General features: G+C 45.5%; 1 protein-coding gene across 3 annotated transcripts in view; it reads left to right on the top strand.

Annotated features, from left to right (window-relative positions):
* Positions 1 to 19,354, top strand: part of METTL16 (methyltransferase 16, RNA N6-adenosine) — a 94,959-nt gene that overhangs the window by 8,711 nt on the left and 66,894 nt on the right. The window lies entirely within an intron of this gene.

The raw sequence follows: 19,354 nt of genomic DNA, 5'->3' as shown, positions 1-19,354 counted from the left end.
AACTTAAGAAGTGGATTTATTTTTATTTATTTATTTTGTTTTTAGAGATAGGGTCTTGCTCTATTGCCCAAGCTGGAGTGCAGTGGCACAGCCATAGCTTGTGACAGCATTGAACTCCTGGGCTTAAGCTGTCTTCCTGCTGCTGTCTTCCTGCCCCAGCCTCCTCAGACAAAAATAGCCAAGTGTGTCCTACCATGCTTAGCTATTTTTATTTTTATTTTTGTAGAGACAAGGTCTTGTCATATTGCCCAGGCTGGTCTCAAACTCCTAGATTCAAGTGGTCCTCCCTCCTTTGCCTCCCAAAGTTCTGAGATTATAGCCACCACACCAAGCCAGAAAGTTGATTTTTTATTTTTACTTTATTTTTTTGAGACGGAGTCTCTGTTGCCCAGGGTGGAGTACAGTGGTGCAGTCTCCCCTCACTGCAACCTCTGCCTCCCGAGTTCAAGCAATTCTCCTGTCTCAGCCTCCCGAGTAGCTGGGACTACAGGCCTCTACCACCACGCCTGGCTAATTTTTGTATTTTTAGTAGGGACGGAGTTTCACCATGTTGGCCAGGCTGGTCTTGAACTCCTGGCCTCAGGTGATCCGCCCGCCTTGGCTTCCCAAAGTGCTGGGATTACAGGTGTGAGCCACGTGCCCGGCCTTGATTTTTTTAAATTAAGAAAATAATAGTATAAGTGTTTCAGGAAATGGCAAAATTATGATAATTATATGGGAATGACTGATGTGTCTTTTATACCTCTGAGAAAGAACCATCTCTAACTGCATTCCTCAACTCTGCGAGTTACAGAGGGAATTGGAAATTCCAAGCCTGCCTGGAGAGAGGCGTAGTGATTCAGCTACGGGAAGGAAGAGGAGCAGGATTTGAGGAGAAAAGGGAAGGGAAAGAATAATAGTGGCCAGGCACGGTGGCTCAAGCCTGTAATCCCAGCACTTTGGGAGGCCAAGGTGGGCGGATCACTTGAGGTGAGGAGTTTGAGACCAGCCTGACCAACATGGTGAAAACCTCATCTCTATTAAAAATACAAAATGAGCTGGATGTGGTGGCACAAGCCTGTAATCCCAGCACTTTGGGAGGCCATGGTGGGCGGATCACTTAAGGTCAGGAGTTTGAGACCAGCCTGACCAACATGGTGAAAACCTCATCTCTACTAAAAATACAAAAATGAGCTGGATGTGGTGGCACAAGCCTGTAATCCCAGCTACTTGGGAGGCTGAGGCAGGATAATCACTTGAACCTGGGAGGTGGAGGTTGCAGTGAGCCGAGATCGTGCCACTGCACTCCAACCTGGGCAACAGAGTGAGACTCCAGCTCAAAAAAAAAAAAGAAAAAAGAAAAAAAAGAAGATTAGGATCGTAGGGCTTGAGGCATTTTCTTGACCTCTTCTTTACTCTAAGCCCTCTCCTTATAGCTTTAGAAATGGAGGCCCTGGGGCAAGACTTAACCTGAAAGCCAAGATAACCCTTAAAATCATACAGGAGTTCAAACAAATATTTATGTTCATATTTCTGGCAGATAATCCTTAGCTTTCATCAGATTCTCAAAGGGATCTGTGAAACTCTCCACCCCCACTCAAGTATACAAGAGTTAAGTTCACTTTGGGAGGCCGAGGTGGGCAGATCACCTGAAGTTAGGAGTTCAAGACCAGCCTGGCCAACAAAGCAAAACCCTGTCTCTATTAAAAATACAAAAAATTAGCTGGGCGTGGTGGTGCGCACCTATAGTCCCAGCTACTCAGGAGACTGAGGAGGGAGAATTGCTTGAACTGGGAAGGCAGAGGTTTTAGTGAACCGAGATCATGCCACTGCACTTCAGCCTGGGCAACAGAATGAGACTCTATCTCAAAAAAAAAAATAAAATAAATTGAGCACAACCTATATGTGAATGCTTGTACTACTTACTGTGTTACTATATTAAGTACATTTGAAAACATGTTTCAAAATAGAAATTAAGAATATATTTAAATAGGACTTCTGGTATTTTCTTTGGATACCATAAAGAATCACCTTTGGCACCTTACTTTGGAGTCAGTTACCCTAAAGAGATTGAATTGGGATTTCTCTGTTTATAACATCTCTCTCATTGTTTGTAAATCATTGTTTCATAGTGATATACGTGGATGTTGATCCTAGTAGCTTTAGGAAAGATACCATTTTAGTGGGGTGCAATGCTGGGCATCTGTAGTCCCAGCTACATGAGAGGCTGAGGTGAGAGGATCTTGAGTCCAGGAGTCTGAATCCAGCCTAGGCAACATAGCGAAATCCTGTAATTTAAAAAAAAAAAAAAAAAAAGATATAGTTTTGTCATTGTTTGTTTCCACTCTATACTTACTATTGTACTTAATCAGCTATTTAACAAAAACCTGTTGATTAGCCACATTGTGCTCAGTTCTAGGAAAGCCTTAAAAAACAAGAAAGATGTCACTGCCACAGTCACACGCTAGTTGATACACTAGTGGGGAAAATGGACAAATACATAAACCGTTAACCTTTTAGTATGGGAGAATCTGGGGGATGTGCCGTGGGATCACATGAAAAGGAGACTGTACCCTGACTTTGGGATTTAGAGAATGATTTGAAACCGAAATGGTCTGTTGGTTGTGTTTTAAGGAATGAGTGGAGTGATCCAGGTAGAAAGAAGAGTGTTCCAGGCAGAGGCAGCAGCATGTGCAAAGAATACTGCGCAGAGGGGAACTGCAGAAGTGAAGCGTGCCTGGGGTGCAGTGGACACGAGACAGGAGGAGGTGGGCTGGGGATGGTTATGCTTTGTGGTGCTTTATAAGGCCCACTGAGGAGTTTGAGATTTTTCTTAAGGGCGTGGTATGGAGGATTCTTGTGCCTTGCCCATCCCCATCCTCATCCACTAAAGTTTTATATTATTTTCTGAGGCAGAGTCTTGCTCTGTTGCCCAGGCTGGAGTGCAGTAATGTCATCTTGGCTCACTGCAACTTCCACCTCCTGGGTTCAAGTGATTCTTGTGCTTCAGCCTCCCAAGTAGCTGGGATTACAGGCATGCACCACCATGGCTGGCTAATTTTTGTATTTTTAGTAGAAAGGAGGTTTCACCATGTTGGCCAGGCTGGTCTCAAACTCCTGGCCTCAAGTGATGCGCCCACCTTGGCCTCCCAAAGTGCTGGGATTATAGGTGTGAGCCACTGCACCTGGCCCACGAAGGTTTTAAAGCAGGGGAATAACATGTTCAGAATTGTGTTTAAACAGATACATTGTAGGAGCGTTGTGGAGGATGCATTGCAGGGAGAGTTAAGACTGGAGGTCTAGGGAGGTAGGTAGGAAACTGTTTTAGTGGTCCAGATTAGATATGTCGGTAGCCTAACTAGGGAGAGGCAGCAGGGATAGACATCACAGGATGAGTTTGAGAAAAATTAGAACAGCAAGACATGGCGGAAAGAAAGGAGAACAGAAGAGCCAAGTATGGTACCAAGAGGATGGATGGTAGTGCCATACACAGAAGTGGGGACGAGGGGGAATGAGCTGTTTGGAGAGGATGATATTTTCAGTTTTGGGCATATTGGGTCTGAGAAGTCTGTGGGATATTCAAATGGAGTATTTCATAGGCACTGGAAAATAGGAGTCTGAAGAGAAGGACACAGCAGTCCAGCAGCGATGGTGGGGATGGTAGTGAAAGCCTGCTTCTCTGAGCTGAGCACTGAGGGTTGAATAGAAGGGGAAAATAATTCCAAGTGTAGAGAACCAAGTTTTGTTTGGTGTGGTAAGTTTGAAGAGCTGCATGTCGCTGGGGCTGAAGTGGATATAGGATAGCAGGTTGAGGAAAAACAGAAGACAAACAGCAGCCACAAAGAGCTTTCATAGCATGCCTGTGACGGTGAACTTGATTCCTTGGACACTGAGGAACCACAGGAGGGTTTTTAAGACGGTCAGGATTTTTTTTTTTTTTTTGAGAGGAAGTCTTGCTCTTGTCCCCCAGGCTGGAGTGCAATGGCGCGATCTCGGCTCACTGCAACCTCTGCCTCCTGGATTCTCCTGTCTCAGCCTCCTGAGTAGCTGGGATTACAGGCTCGCACCACCACACCCATCTAATTTTTGTATTTTTAGTAAAGACGGAGTTTCACCATGTTGGCCAGGCTGGTCTCAGAACTCCTGACCTCAGGTGATCCGCCCAGCTCAACCTCCCAAAGTACTGGGATTACAGGCGTGAGCCACCGCGCCCAGCTGATGGTTAGGATTTTTAAGATTTTTGTTTTGTTTTGTTTTGTTTGGAGACAGAGTCTTGCTCTGTCGCCAGGCTGGAGTGCAGTGGCGCTGTCTCGGCTCACCGCAAGCTCTGCCTCGCAGGTTCAAGAGATTCTCCTGCCTCAACCTCCTGAGTAGCTGGGACTACAGGCACATGCCACCATGCCCAGCTAATTTTTGTATTTTTAGTAGAGATGGGGTTTCACCATGATGGGCAGGATGGTCCCGATCTCTTTTTTTTTTGAGATGGAGTCTTACTCTGCTACCCAGGTTGGAGTGCAGTGGCGAGATCTCGGCTCACTGCAAGCTCCGCCTCCCGGGTTCACGCCATTCTCCTGCCTCAGCCTCCTGAGTAGCTGGGACTACAGGTGCCTGCCACCACACCCAGCTAATTTTTTGTATTTTTAGTAGAGATGGGGTTTCACCGTGTTAGCCACGATGGTCTCGATCTCCTGACCTCATGATCCGCCCGCCTCAGCCTCCCAAAGTGTTGGGATTACAGGTGTGAGCCACTGTGCCAGGCCTAAGAGATATATTTTTTAAAAGGCCGAGTGCAGTGCCTCATACCTGGAGTCACGGCACTTTCAGAGGCTGAGGCAGGAGGATCGCTTGAGCCCAGGGGGTCGAGGCTGCAGTGAACCATGATCGTGCCACTGCACTCCAGCCTAGGCAACAGAGCGAGACCTTGTTTCCAAAAAAAAACCTGTCACCCTGAAGCAGACCTAACAGATCTGTTTTTACAACATACCTAAAGGTACCTGGCAAGTCGCAGACATTGAGTTAATGTTTGTTGACTGCGTGAGAAAAATTTCTCTATTAAATGATACTCCAGGCCGGGCGTAGTGGCTCATGCCTATATTCCCAGCACTTTGAGAGGCCAGCGAATGGCTTGAGCTCAGAAGTTTGAGATCATCCTGGGCAACATGGAGAGACCCCTTCTCTGCTAAAAATACAAAAATAAGCCGGGCGTGGTGGCATATGCCTGTAATCTCAGCTACTTGGAAGGCTGAGGCACGAGAATCGCTTGAGCTTGAGAGGTAGAGGTTGCAGTGAGCCGAGATTGTGCCACTACACTCCAGCCTGGGCGACAGAGTGAGATCCTATCTCAAAAAAAAAAAAAAAAAAAAAAAAGAGGCTGGTGCCGTGGCTCATGCCTGTAAACCCAGCACTTTGGGAGGCCAAGGTGGGCGGATCACCTGAGGTCAGGAGTTCGAGACCAGTCTGGCCAACATGGTGAAACCCCGTCTCTATTAAAAATACAAAAATAAGCCAGGCATGATGGTGCACACTTGTGATCCCAGCTACTTGGGAGGCTGAGGCAGGAGAATCGCTTGAACCCAGGAGGTGGAGGTTGCAGTGAGCCGAGATCGTGCCACTGCACTCCAACCTGGGCAACAGAGCAAGAGTCTGCCTCAAGAAAATAAAAAAGAAAAACAACAACAACAAAACGATATGCCATATATAAGTGGCATGAGACTGGTAATTTATAAAGAACAGAAATTTATTTCTCATAGTCTAGGAGCTGGGAAGTCCAAGATCAAGGCTCTGGCATCTGGTTAAGGGCCCTTTTGCTGCATCCTCACAGGGTGGAAGGTGGACGGGGGCAAACCCACTTCTGCAAGCTTTTTTTTATTTTTATTTTTTTTTTTTTTATTTTTATTTTTTTTTCATATTTTAATTTTTTTATTATTACAGAAGTGATACATAATTGCAATGCAAACCTTTAGAAAATAGAATTAGTAAGCAAAAGAAAATAAAACTTGCCCTTAATCTTAGCATGTAGGGCTAAAACTAGTATTAGCATTTTGGCATCTTTCCTGCTAATCTTTTTTTTTTTTTTTCTTTTTTTTTTTTAATTTCTGAAGTATTTATTGATCATTCTTGGGTGTTTCTCGGAGAGGGGGATATGGCAGGGTCATAGGATAATAGTGGAGAGAAGGTCAGGAGATAAACACATGAACAAAGGTCTCTGGTTTTCCTAGGCAGAGGACCCTGCGGCCTTCTGCAGTGTTTGTGCCCCTGAGTACTTGAGATTAGGGAGTGGTGATGACTCTTAAAGAGCATGCTGCCTTCAAGCATCTGTTTAACAAAGCACATCTTGCACCACCCTTAATCCATTTAACCCTGAGTTGACACAGCACATGTTTCAGAGAGCAGGGGGCTGGGGGAAAGGCCATAGATCAACAGCATCCCAAGGCAGAAGAATTTCTCCTAGTCAGAACAAAATGGAGTCTCCTATGCCCACCCCTTTCTACACAGACACAGCAACAATCTGATCTCTCCTTCCTTTCCCCACACTTCCTCCCCTTCTCTTCAACAAAACCGCCATCGTCCTCATGGCCCGCTCCCGATGGTCGCTGTCTCTTTGGAGCTGTTGGGTACACCTCCCAGACAGGGCGGCCGGGCAGAGGCGCTCCTCACCTCCCAGACAGGGCGGCTGGGCAGAGGTGCCCCTCGCTTCCCAGACGGGGCCGCCCGGGCAGAGGCGCTCCTCTCCTCCCAGACGGGGCGGCCGGGCAGAGGCGCTCCTCACTTCCCCGACGGGGCCGCCCGGGCAGAGGCGCTCCTCGCTTCCCAGACGGGGCCGCCCGGGCAGAGGCGCTCCTCAGTTCCTCCCAGACCGGGTGGCAGCGGGGCAGAGGCGCTCCTCACCTCCCAGACGGGGCGGCCGGGCAGAGGCGCTCCTCACTTCCCCGACGGGGCGGCCGAGCAGAGGCGCTCCTCACTTCCCAGAGGGGGCGGCCGAGCAGAGGCGCTCCTCACTTCCCAGAGGGGGCGGCCGGTCAGAGGCGCTCCTCACTTCCCAGACGGGGCGGCCGGGCAGAGACGCTCCTCACTTCCTCCCAGATGGGGTGGCGGCCAGGCAGAGGCGCTCCTCACCTCCCAGACAGGGCGGCCGGGCAGAGGCGCTCCTCACTTCCCAGACTGGGCGGCCGGGCAGAGGCGCTCCTCACCTCCTAGACGGGGCGACCAGGCAGAGGCGCTCCTCACTTCCCAGACGGTGTGGCGGCTGGGCAGAGGTGCTCCTCCCTTCCCAGATGGGGCAGCCAGGCAGAGGCGCTCCTCACTTCCCAGACGGTGTGGCGGCCGGGCAGAGGTGCTCCTCCCTTCCCAGATGGGGCAGCCAGGCAGAGGCGCTCCTCACTTCCTCCCAGACGGGGTGGCAGCATTAATCCATTCATAAGGGCAAAGCCCCTCGTGACCTAAACCTCTCCCACTAGGCCCCACCTCCTAACACTGTTGGCATTGGGGATTAAGTTTCCAACAAAGGAACTCTGGGGGACACATTCAGATCATAGCACATACCTAAAACGGAATTACAGAGAAATGAAAAGTAAAGGGATGCGCAAAAATAAGTAGGTAAATGAGAGTTCCCCCTAAATCAAATAAAGTAGAAAAGAAGGCAAAAAGCATCAAAATGGAAAATTATATGGATAAATAACTTTCAGTGAAGATGAAGACTTAGCATTTTGAAAAATATAGAAATTTTAAAAAATATGTTTGACAGAGTATAGTGGTTCACATCTATAATCCCAGCTACTTGGGAGGCTGAGGTGGGAGGATCATTTGATCCCAGGAGTTCAAGGCTGCAGTGAACTTAAGATTACACCACCGCACTCCAGCCTGAGCGACAAGGTGAGACCCCTCTCTAAAAAACACTGTTTGACATAATTTGGAACTTTTTAAAAATATTTCTAACTAAGTAGACAGAAATATACAGAGAACAGTGAACTTAGGGACTGTCAGAGGATCCATGAATGCCTTGAACACAATTAGATAAAAATACTATCTGTGTATGATGTTTTTTCTTTTTCTTTTTTTTGTTTTGTTTTGTGTGTGTGTGTGTGTGCATGTGTGTTTTGAGACAGAGTTGCTCTGTCACCCTGGCTGTTGGAGTGCAGTGGCATGGTCTCAGGTCACTGCAACCTCCAACTCCCAGGTACAAGCAATTCTCCTGCCTCAGCCTCCTGAGTAGCTGGGATTACAGGTGTGCACCGCCACGCCCAAATAATTTTTGTATTTTTTAATAGAGACAAGGTTTTGCCATGTTGGCCAGGCTGATCTCAAACTGCTGACCTCAAGTGACCCGCCTGCCTTGGCCTCCCAAAGTGCTGGGATTACAGGCATGAGCCACCACGCCCGGCCAGTCTTCACTTTTAATTCTAGTTCTCTTGCTATTTTCAGCACATCTGCAGTTACTTCCTATGCTGAAGTCTTGAGCCCGTCAGGCTCACCTATGAGGGTTGAAATAATCTTTTTCTTTTTTTTTTTTTTGAGACAGAGTCTCGCTCTGTCACCCAGGCTGGGGTGCAGTGGCCGGATCTCAGCTCACTGCAGCCTCCACCTCCTGGGTTCAAGGGATTCTCCTGCCTCAGCCTTCTGGGTAGCTGGGATTACAGGTGTGTACAACCACACCTGGCTAATTTTTGTATTTTTAGTAGAGACAGTGTTTCACCATGTTAGCCAGGCTGGTCTCGAACTCCTGACCTTGTGATCCGCCCACCTTGGCCTCTCAAAGTGCTGGGATTACAGGCGTGAGCCACCGCGCCCAGCCGAAATCATCTTTTTCATATTCAATTAATGTTGATAATGACCTCCTCTCATCAATCCCAAATGTTCTTTTATTTTTTGTTTTTGAGACAGGGTCTCACTCTGTTGCCCAGGCTAGAATGCAGTGGTATAATTGTGGCTCACTGTAGCCTCAACCTCCCCAGGCTCAGGTGATCCTCTTACCTCAGCCTCCCAAGTAGCTGGGACTAGGTGTGTGCTGCCACACCCAGCTAATTTTTTGTGGTTGTCGTTTCACACCATCTGGTCTCGAACTCCTGGGCTCAAGTGATTTGCCTCTCTCTACCTCTGAAAGTATTGGGATTACAGCCATGAGCCACCATGCCTGGCCAATCCCGAATGTTTTTAATGGCATCTAGAATGCTGAATCTTTTCCAGAACGTTTTCAATTTACTTTGCCCAGATCTGTCTGAGGAATCACTATCTATGGCCTTAAAATATTTCTTAAATAATAAGAAGTGTAACCTCCGCCTCCCGGGTTCAAACGATTCCTCTGCCTCAGCCTCTCGAGTATCTGGGACTGCAGGTGCACGCCACCACGCCTGGCTAATTTTTTGTATGTTAGTAGAGATGGGGTTTCACCATGTTGGCCAGGATGGTCTCGATCTCCTGACCTCGTGATTCGCCTGCCTCAACCTCCCAAAGTGCTAGGATTACAGGCATGAGCAACCACGCCCGGCCTTGTTTTTGTTTTTTAGAGAGAGGGTCCCTGTCACCCAGGCTGGAGTGCAGTGGTAGGATTATAGCTCATTGTAGCCTCAAATTCCTGGGCTCAAGCAATCCTCCTACCTCAGTCTCCTGAGTAACAAACAAAAACAAACATACACACACAAAAAAACAAAAAACAAAGACCACTGATCATAAATCACCACAACAAAGTTTGAAATATTGTGAGAGTTACCGACATGTGGCATAGACACATAAAGTGGGCATGTGCTATTGGAAAAATGGCACCAATACACTTGCTAGATGTGAGATTGCCGCAAACATTTGATTTGCTAAAAATACAATGTATATCTCTTATACCCCCTAAATATATATACCTACCATGTACCCACAAAAATTAGTAAATCTTCACTGGGCACAGTGGCTCATGCCTGTAATCCCAGCACTTTGGGAGGCCAAGGTGGGTGGATCATTTGAGGCCAGGAGTTCGAGACCAGCCTGGCCAACATGGGGAAACCCCATCTCTACTAAAAATACAAAAATTAACCTCCCAGCGACTCGGGAGGCTGAGGCACGAGAATCGCTTGAACCCAGGAGATAGAGGTTACGGTGAGCCAAGATTGCACCACTACACTGCAGCCTGGGCGACAGAGCGAGACTCTGTCTCAAAAACAAAAAGAAAATAAATTAAAAGTAATCTTTAAAAGGTTTTTTAAAAAGACCTGTTACAGGGAAAAAGAAATGTGTCTGTGAGGGGATGGGAAGAGGATACAGCAGTCTTGAGGAGAACTTCCTTGTTTTTCTTTTAGAGATGAGAGCAATGTGAGCCTATTTATAGTTGCAACCTTGCGTGGTTCACAGGAACCTGTGGTAGATATGGAAGAGAGGAGAGATGCTCTTGGTGTAAATCACCTGGCGGCTCCCAGAAATCTTCCCCCTTCCTGCTTAGGTAGGAGTTGTTGATGATTGTCTGCACTGGTAGAATGTTCTTCGTTTTCACAATGGTTTCTTTTTTTTTTTTTTGAGACAGAGTCTCACACTGTCACCCAGACTGGAGTGCGGTGGCCCGATCTCAGCTCACTGCAGCCTCCACCACCTGAGTTCAAGCAATTCATGTGCCTCAGTCTCCTGAGTAGCTGGAATTACAGGCGTGTGCCACCACAGCTGGCTAATTTTTGTATTTTTAGTAGAGATGGGGTTTTACCATGTTGGCCAGGCTGGTCTCGAACTCCTGACCTCAAGTGATCTGCCCGCTTTGTCCTCCCAAAGTGCTGGGATTACAGGCGTGAGCCACAGCACCCAGCCTACAATGGCTTTGTATTTAATTCTGTCAGTTGTATTAAAGAAGAATCACCGGGCTGGGTGTGGTGGTTTACGCCTGTAATTCCAGCACTTTGGGAGGCTGAGGTGGGCGGATCATGAGGTCAGGAGATCGAGACCATCCTGGCTAACAGTGAAACCCGGTCTCTACTAAAAATACAAAAAAATTAGCCGGACGTTGTGGCACGCACCTCTAATCCCAGCTACTCAGGAGGCTGAGGCAGGAGAATGGCATGAACCTGGGAGGCGGAGCTTGCAGTGAGCTGAAATTGTCTCAGAAAAAAAAAAAAGAAGAATCACCAGAATATAAACTCAACTAATGATGGAAAAGGAATGTCACACAAAACATTAGACCTTCATTGGGTCAGAGTGTCACTTATTTGCTTAACTCCTAAGTGCTCTCTTAAGGGAATCAGGGGTGTTTTGGAAAGGAGACATTTCTAAGTTAGTCTTGTTAAGTATCAGTCTTGAGGGTGCCACTTCCAGCTGTGTTTTTTTGTTTTTTTTTTTTGAGACGGAGTCCTGCTCTGTCGCCCAGGCTGGAGTGCAGTAGCGTGATCTTGGCTCCCTGCAACCTCCACCTCCTGGGGTTCAAGCAATTCTCCTGCCTTAGCCTCCTGAGTAGATGGGATTATAGGTGCCCACCACCACATCTGGCTAATTTTTTTTAATTTTTTAATTTTTAGTAGAGATGGGGTTTCACTATGTTGGCCAGGCTGGTCTCGAACTCCTGACCTCTTGATCCACCTGCCTCGGCCTCCCAAAGTGCTGGGATTACAGGTCTGAGCCACTGTGGCCAGCCTTAGCTGTGAGATTTTATGTAATTTTCTTAGCTTTACTGAGACTGAGTCTTCTCACCTGAAAAGGAGGGATGAGAGGACATCCTCATGAAGGTTAGCAGTAATGTGTGTAGAGTGACTAGCATTCTGTAGACACTGGGTTCATGGTAGGTGCTCATATTGTTGTTAAGCCTGGTATAATTAAGGTGGCAAGGATTGCTACTCTGATGTCTTGTTTTTCTTCCCTGCACGTATAAATCTGACCCTTGCAATTAGATTTTAGTTTGTGTTTTTTCACAATAATCAGTTCCATAGGGACAGCCTACAATTTAGGTCAGCGCTGTCAGTTCAGCTTGAATAGAATGTGACACTTAACCGATTTGTTTTTATTTATTTATTATTTATTTATTATTTATTTATTTATTTATTTATTTTTGAGACGGAGTCTCGCTTTGTCGCCCAGGCTGGAGTGCAGTGGCGCGATCTGGGCTCACTGCAAGCTCCGCCTCCCGGGTTCACGCCATTCTCCTCCCTCAGCCTCCCGAGTAGCTGGGACTACAGGTGCCCGCCACCGCGCCCGGCTAATTTTTTGTATTTTTAGTAGAGACGGGGTTTCACCATGTTAGCCAGGATGGTCTCGGTCTCCTGACCTCGTGATCCGCCCGCCTCAGCCTCCCAAAGTGCTGAGATTACAGGCGTGAGCCACCGCGCCCGGCCCTATTTGTCTTTATTTTTATTTATTTTAACTGATTTTTTTTTTTTTTTTGTGAGACGGAGTCTCGCTCTGTCGCCCAGGCTGGAGTGCAGTGGCCCGATCTCGGCTCACTGCAAGCTCCGCCTCCCGGGTTCACGCCATTCTCCTGCCTCAGCCTCCGGAGTAGCTGGGACTACAGGTGCCCGCCACCACGCCCGGCTAATTTTTTGTATTTTTAGTAGAGACGGGGTTTCACCGTGTTAGCCAGGATGGTCTCGATCTCCTGACCTCGTGATTCACCCGCCTCGGCCTCCCAAAGTGCTGGCATTACAGGCGTGAGCCACCGCGCCTGGCCAACTGATTTGTTTTTAAACCAGAGACCCAGCATTGAAGGGCTTTATCATGCTGGATAGACTGTACCATTTTTAGCACCTCAGTGACCATCTAAAGACTAGAAACCAACCTTGGAGTAACACTGGGAGGCTTTTGGCTTTTGTTGTTGTTACATCAGGTTCAGCTTCTACAGGATTAGAATGATTGTTATTTTAACAATGGATTACAGAAATGTGTCTGTTCAAAATCCATCTGTAATGGTAATACTGTATTCATCAGTGGTAGAGCAGGAGTCATTCTGGGGAAATCGGCCATGAGCCTGTTGACAATAGGCTATTTTGGGAAGCTGGATGTGTTAAACAAACAACAAAGGCTGAAAATGAATAAACCGCTGATTTTCACGTGAGAGCTAATTTTAGTTCCTGGGCCTCCCTGTGATCTCTGAAATGAGAATGAAAAAAAGATCTTGCATGTGTTCAGGATTTTTGAATGTCCCAGGGTGCTAACATGACCTAGATACTTAACTAGTGAAGTCGAGTGACTTGACTTTGCCCTACAAAAGTATTTTTGACACTCAGACTAGTGTCTGGATCTTTTCAGAAATAAACAACAAAGTCTAAGAATCAGCTCTTCATTGGTGTTCACTTTATTTCCTTCCATTAAACTAGCCTCAGCTTAATGTCTTGTACTTTTTTAGGATATAGTTCCTTGTGAATAAGTTGTGTGCTCTAGTTCATCATTTTGTAAGTTGAATATATATATATATATTTGAATAACAAGAATTGTTTATGTAAGCAACAACTTTCTTTGAAGGCCCTTGGAAAACATTAATTATATTGTTCTCTTGCCCAAAATGTCTCTTGAAGCTTTATGATGAGCACTATAGCTGCAGCACTATCTTTTGGTGATTGCTGTCACTGTGTTACGGAGAGCAAGTGTTCTAGAACCAAAGACCCATTTTCCGGTTTTCAAAAAAGGAATTATTTTTTTACTATACAGACATTATAGACCCCTTAATGGGAAAATTAGAGAAATACATTTTTCCTAACTACATTTATAATGGTAATGTCACATAGATACAGAAAGTCACAGTTCTTTCACCCTAAAAGATGAAATTAGTCCGTAATATCATCTTTCTAAGCCCTTGTCTTTATTCATACGTAGGAATTTTTGTGGTTGTAGTTGTAGTTACATGCAATCATTCATCTTCTCCCCCATTTGACATTATACTGTAAGCATTTTACATAAAGTTACAAAAGCTGTAATATATCCACCCAAGCGAGTACAGTGCAGTCGTTAAAAAGAATAAGACTGGGCTGATCCACATATACTTGTATGAAGAGAGTTTACATATTTAGTTAAAAAAAAGTGGAATTATGTAATTAAATATGTTTAGATAATACAGAAATGTGAGGTGAAGGAAGTCTCCACCCGTCTCATCTACCCACCTGCATGCATATCGAGTCCCTACTTACCCTTCCAGACTTTTCCTCTGCATCTGTTTATACGGGGTCTTTTTGTTTTGTTTTTACAAGAATGCAATCAGAATGTACATATATACTTCTACTCAACTTCTTTTTCAAACGTAATACATTGAGGAACCCTCTTCATACAAGTATATGTAGATCAGCCTAATCTTATTCTTTTTAATAACTGCATAGGATTTTCTTGCATGGATATATTATAGCTTATTTAGCCAATTCCATATTGATTACTTTTAGGTTGTTCCTAAATTTTGTGTAGTACAAAACTTAAATTTAATCGTTCCTCTTTTATCACTGGACTTTTTTTTTTTTTTTTTTTTTAAGCTTCACTGAATTTAGGGTAAGTCACTGGGCATTGCTAGGAAATCGCTGTATTCCTTTTTTTTTTTTTTTTTTTGAGTCTCGCTCTGTCACCCAGGCTGGAGTGCAGTGGCGTGATCTTGGCTCACTGCAAACTCCACCTCTCAGGTTCGAGCGATTCTCCTGCCTCAGCCTCCTTAGTAGCTGAGATTACGGGCGCATGCCACCACGCCCAGCTAATTTTTTTTGCATTTTTAGTAGAGATGGGATTTCACCGTCTCTATTAAATGGCGATTACAGTTGCCCGCCACCATGCTTGGCTAATTTTTGTATTTTTAGTGGAGACGGGGTTTCGCTGTGTTGGCCAGGCTCATCTCAAACTCCTGACGTCAGGTGACCTGCCTGCCTCGGCCTACCAAAGTGCTGGGATTACAGATGTGAGCCACTGCGCCCGGCCGAAATCGCAGTATTCTTAACTATGCCTGGAAAGGGCAAAGAAGTGTTTGGATGACTAGATTTTTCTTTTCTGTTAGTTGCTCTTTAGTTAGCATAGGAATGGTATTTAAAAGATCAGCCTGAAGGCCCAGCTTCAAGCTGCTTTATGCTTGTAATCACAGTATTTTGGGAAGCTATTGCTTGAGGCCAGGAGTTCAAGACCAGCCTGGTCAATATAGTGAGACCCCTTCTTTACAAAAAATAAAAATTAAAAAAAAAAAAAGAATGAAAAGGTTAGCTTGATTGATCGAGGTACAATTTCTTATTTTGCCAGTAGGATTTTGGATTCTTTGGTTAATTTAGGGTTATCAGTAATGGTTGTTTCCATTGTTTCAGGATCTGTGTTTTTGTATGTTACTATCTAATTGCTTATTTGACCCATGAGAGTGTTTAAAAAGTAGACATTTTCTTCAATAAGTCTTCTGTATCAGAGAGTTGAAAAAGTGGGAAGGATGTCAGTACAGTACTTTAATAATTTAAGGCCACTTAATTTTTTTTATTGTTGTGAGAAACGCAACGTAGAATGTCCCATCTTAATCCAGTTTAAGTGTACGGTGTGTTAACTCTGTGCTTGTTGTTGTGCAGCAGATTTCTAGAACCTTTTCATGAGTTAGACTACTTTAGATACCTTTACCTTAAAGTAGAATCACGCAGTATTTGTTGTTTTTGACTGGCTTATTTCACTTAGCTTGATATCCTCAAAGACTTATCCATGTTCTAGCATGTGACAGGATTTCCTTTTTTTTTTTTTGGTCGGGGGGACAGAGTCTCGCTCTGTTGCCCCGGCTGGAGTGCAGTGGCGCTATCTCTGCTCACTGCAACCTCCGCCTCCCGGGTTGAAGCAATTCTCCTGCCTCAGCCTCCCGAGTAGCTGGGATTATAAGCGCCCACCACCAAGCCTGGCTAATTTTTGTATTTCTAGTAGAGATGGGGTTTCACCATATTGGCCAGGCTGGTCTCAAACTCCTGACCTCAGGTGATCTGCCCACCTCAGCCTCCCGAAGTGTTGGGATTACAGGCGTGAGCCACTGTGCCGGGCCAGGATTTTCTTCTTTTTAAAGGCAGAATAGTATTCCATTTTGTGTATATACCACATTTGCTTTATCTGTTAATCTGTCAGTGGACCTTTAGGTTGCTTTCACCTCTTGGCTGTTGGGGTTAATGCTGCAGTAGATATGGGTGTACAGATATCTCTTTGAGGTCCTGTTTTCAAATCTTTTGAGGGTTTTTTCATTTTTTAGAGTTGAAATTGTCTATATTTAAGGTGTACAGCATGATTTTTATGTTATGTTATGTTTGTTATGTTATGTTATGTGTTATGTTATGTTATGTTATGTTTGTTATGTTATGTTATGTTATGTTATGTTATGTTATGTTATGTTATGTGACTGGGTCTTGCTCTGTTGCCCAGGCTGGAGTGCAGTGATGCAATCATGGCTCACTGTAGCCTTGACCTCCTGTGCTCAAGTGATCCTCCTGTGCTCAAGTGATCCTCCTGCCTCAGCCTCCTGAGTAGCTGGGATTATGGGTGTCCGCCACCACACCTGGCTAATTAAAATTTTTTTTTTGTAGAGACAGGGTCTCTTTTTGTTGCCCAGGCTGGTCTTGAACTCCTGGGCTCAAGCAATCCTCCTGCCTCAGCCTCCCACAGTGCTGGGATTACAGGTGTGAGCTTCCACACTCTGCCCTCATTTAATCTTTAGCTGATTCCAGGGTGGTTTCTAACTCTACCACTACCAAAGCAGCTCTTTAAAAGTTCTCCAGCAGCCTCATGTCACTGACTCTGATTTTCAGCGCTCCGTTGCCTTCTGAGCAGCAGGTCACTCTGCTGGTTGGTTTATCCTTCATGGATACCCTCTTGCCTTGGCCTCCTCAGCACCACACTGGAAAACTCTGGTTTTCCTTCTTCCACTCTGGTGTTCCTTTGTCTCCTTGTGGAACTTCCTCTGTAATGACTGCGCATACAGCTATTAAAGGAGTTTTCAAAGCTTGCTCTGCAGCTCTCTTTCCTTCGCACTTTATATTTTCTCCCTCATCACTGTCATCCGTGCCAGGACTTCACTTGTTTGTTTGCAAATCACTTACATGTTTATTTCTACACACCTCTTCTCTGGGCTCCATCTCCACTTAAATGTCTCAGATACAGCTCAGATTTATATTTCTCTTCAAAAACGGTTCTCTGCCAGAGTTACTAACTTCAGTTAGGGTAGCACTGCCTATCCTGTTGAACAAGCCAGAACCTTGGGAGACTCATGTGAAACACAGCATCCCTTAGCCCACATATCATTTCATTGCTAAATCTCACAAATGTTCTCTCCAAAAATCTCTAATTCCTTTCACTTTTCCCTATCTCTGTCATTGCTACCTTTATCTAGATCTAGCCTTTTTTTTTTTTTTTTTTTTTTTGAGACGGGATCTCACTCTGTTGCTCAGGCTGGAGTGCAGTGGTACAGTTTCAGCTCACTGCAGCCTCCACCTCCCAGGCTCAAGTGATCTTCCCACCTCAGTACCGCGCCCCACCCTCACTCCCCCACCTAGAGTAGCTGGGAACACAGGTGCATGCCACCACACCCCCACACTGACTAATTTTTGTGTATTTTATAGAAGTAGGGTTTCACCATACTGCCCAGGTTGGTCTCAAACTCCTGGACTCAAGCAATCTACCCACCTCAGCCACCCAAAGTGCTGGAATTACAGGCGTGAGTCACCACACCCAGTCTTTATCTAGCCTCTTAACTCAGGTATAGCAGTAGCTTCCTAATTAGAGCCTTTGCTTCCACTTTGTTCCAACTTTATTCTATACCATACCTAAATCCTTAACATAGAATATAATTTTATCAGCTGGGCGCGGTGGCTTGTGCCTGTAATCCCAGCACTTTGGGAGGTCGAGGTGGGCAGATCATGAGGTCAGGAGATTGAGACCATCCTGCCTGACAAGGTGAAACCCCGTCTCTACTAAAAATACAAAAAATTAGCTGGACGTGGTGCCACATGCCTGTAGTCCCAGCTACTTGGGAGGCTGAGGCAGGAGAATTGCTTGAACCCGGGAGGCGGAAGTTGCAAGGAGCCAAGATTGCGCCATTGCGCTCCAGCCTGGGTGACAGAGCGAGACTCTGTCTCAAAAGAAAAAAAAAAAAAAAAAGAATATAATTGTATGCTGGTGTGATTATTAATAGTTTTTACTTTCACTTTCAGAAAAGTTACAGACTGGATATGATAAAATTATATGGTCACTCTAATTATAATGCCCTACATAATCTGGAACCTGCCTTCCTCCCCAGCTTCACCTTGAACTATATACACTTACTTTGCTCTCTGCATTTGAGGCACAGTGACTGTCTCTTAGTACCTGGAATGCTCCAGAAGTTCTGCCTTAGGGTCTTTGTACTTGCGGTTTGCTTTACCTAGGACCCTAGAATGCCACGTTCCCTTCCCCTCGTTCCTTCCTTTGTGAATTTTTCTTCCATTGTCTGTTCTTAGCTCAGTTGTCTGTGTAGGGAAGCCTTCTCTGACCTGCCTAAGGCAGATCCACTAATTAGGGGGGGTCAGTAGTATCTTTCACCTGTCTTTTATAGCATTTGTCGCAGTTATAGTTTTACAGGTATTTAAGTGATTTCTGGATAATACCTATCCTCCGCCAGACCGTCCGCTTCAGAAAGGGTGGGATTGTCTGTGTTTGCTTACTGCAATATCCCTAGCATTTTGCCTAATACCTGGCACATAGTTGACACTTAATAACTATTTGTTGAAAGAATAAAGGAATGCATGCCAGCTGTCACAGTTTCTTAAAAATTCTGACCTATTCTGTATATCTCAGTTGAACAGAGTAGTGCTCAAAAGAAACATTTTTATATTTCACTTTTAAAAGTAGAGTAGCCAAGTACCCCAACTTTCTTTACAATTCTACTATTTACAATAGAGTAGAGCAGTGGTCTCCAACCTTTTTGGCACCAGGGACCAGTTTCACGGATGACAATTTTTCCATGGACCTGTGGTGGGGGAGGGGTGATTTCGGGATGATTCAAGCGCATTACATTTATTGTGCATTTATTACATTTTATTATTTCATGTAATGAAATAATTATACAACTCACCATAGTGGAGAATCAGCTTGTTTTCCCGCAGCTTGTTTCCCCTCAGCTAGACGGTCCCATGTGGGGGTGATGGGAGACAGTGACAGATCATCAGGCTTTAGATCCTCAAGGAGTGCTCAACCTAGATCCCTCGCATGCGGCGTTCCCAGGAGGGTTCATGCTCCTGTGAGAATCTAATGCTGCCGCTGATCTGACAGGAGGCGGAGCTCAGGCAGTAATGCGAGCAATGGGAAGTGGCTGTAAATTCAGATGAAGCTCTGCTTGCCACTCACCTCCTGCTGTGCGGCCCAGTTCCTAACAGGCCAGGGACCAACATCAGTCCATGGCCCAGGGGTTGGGGACTCCTGTAATAGAGGGTGCAGCCCATTAGCCTGTGAATTGTATAAGGCTTGTAGTTATTATTTA

The sequence above is a fragment of the Pongo abelii genome, chromosome 19 (genome assembly GCF_028885655.2).
Source record: "Pongo abelii isolate AG06213 chromosome 19, NHGRI_mPonAbe1-v2.0_pri, whole genome shotgun sequence".
In the NCBI taxonomy this organism is placed as follows: Eukaryota; Metazoa; Chordata; class Mammalia; order Primates; family Hominidae; genus Pongo; species Pongo abelii.
The sequence above is the reverse complement of the archived record's forward strand: the minus strand, read 5'-3'. Positions and strand labels throughout refer to the sequence as shown.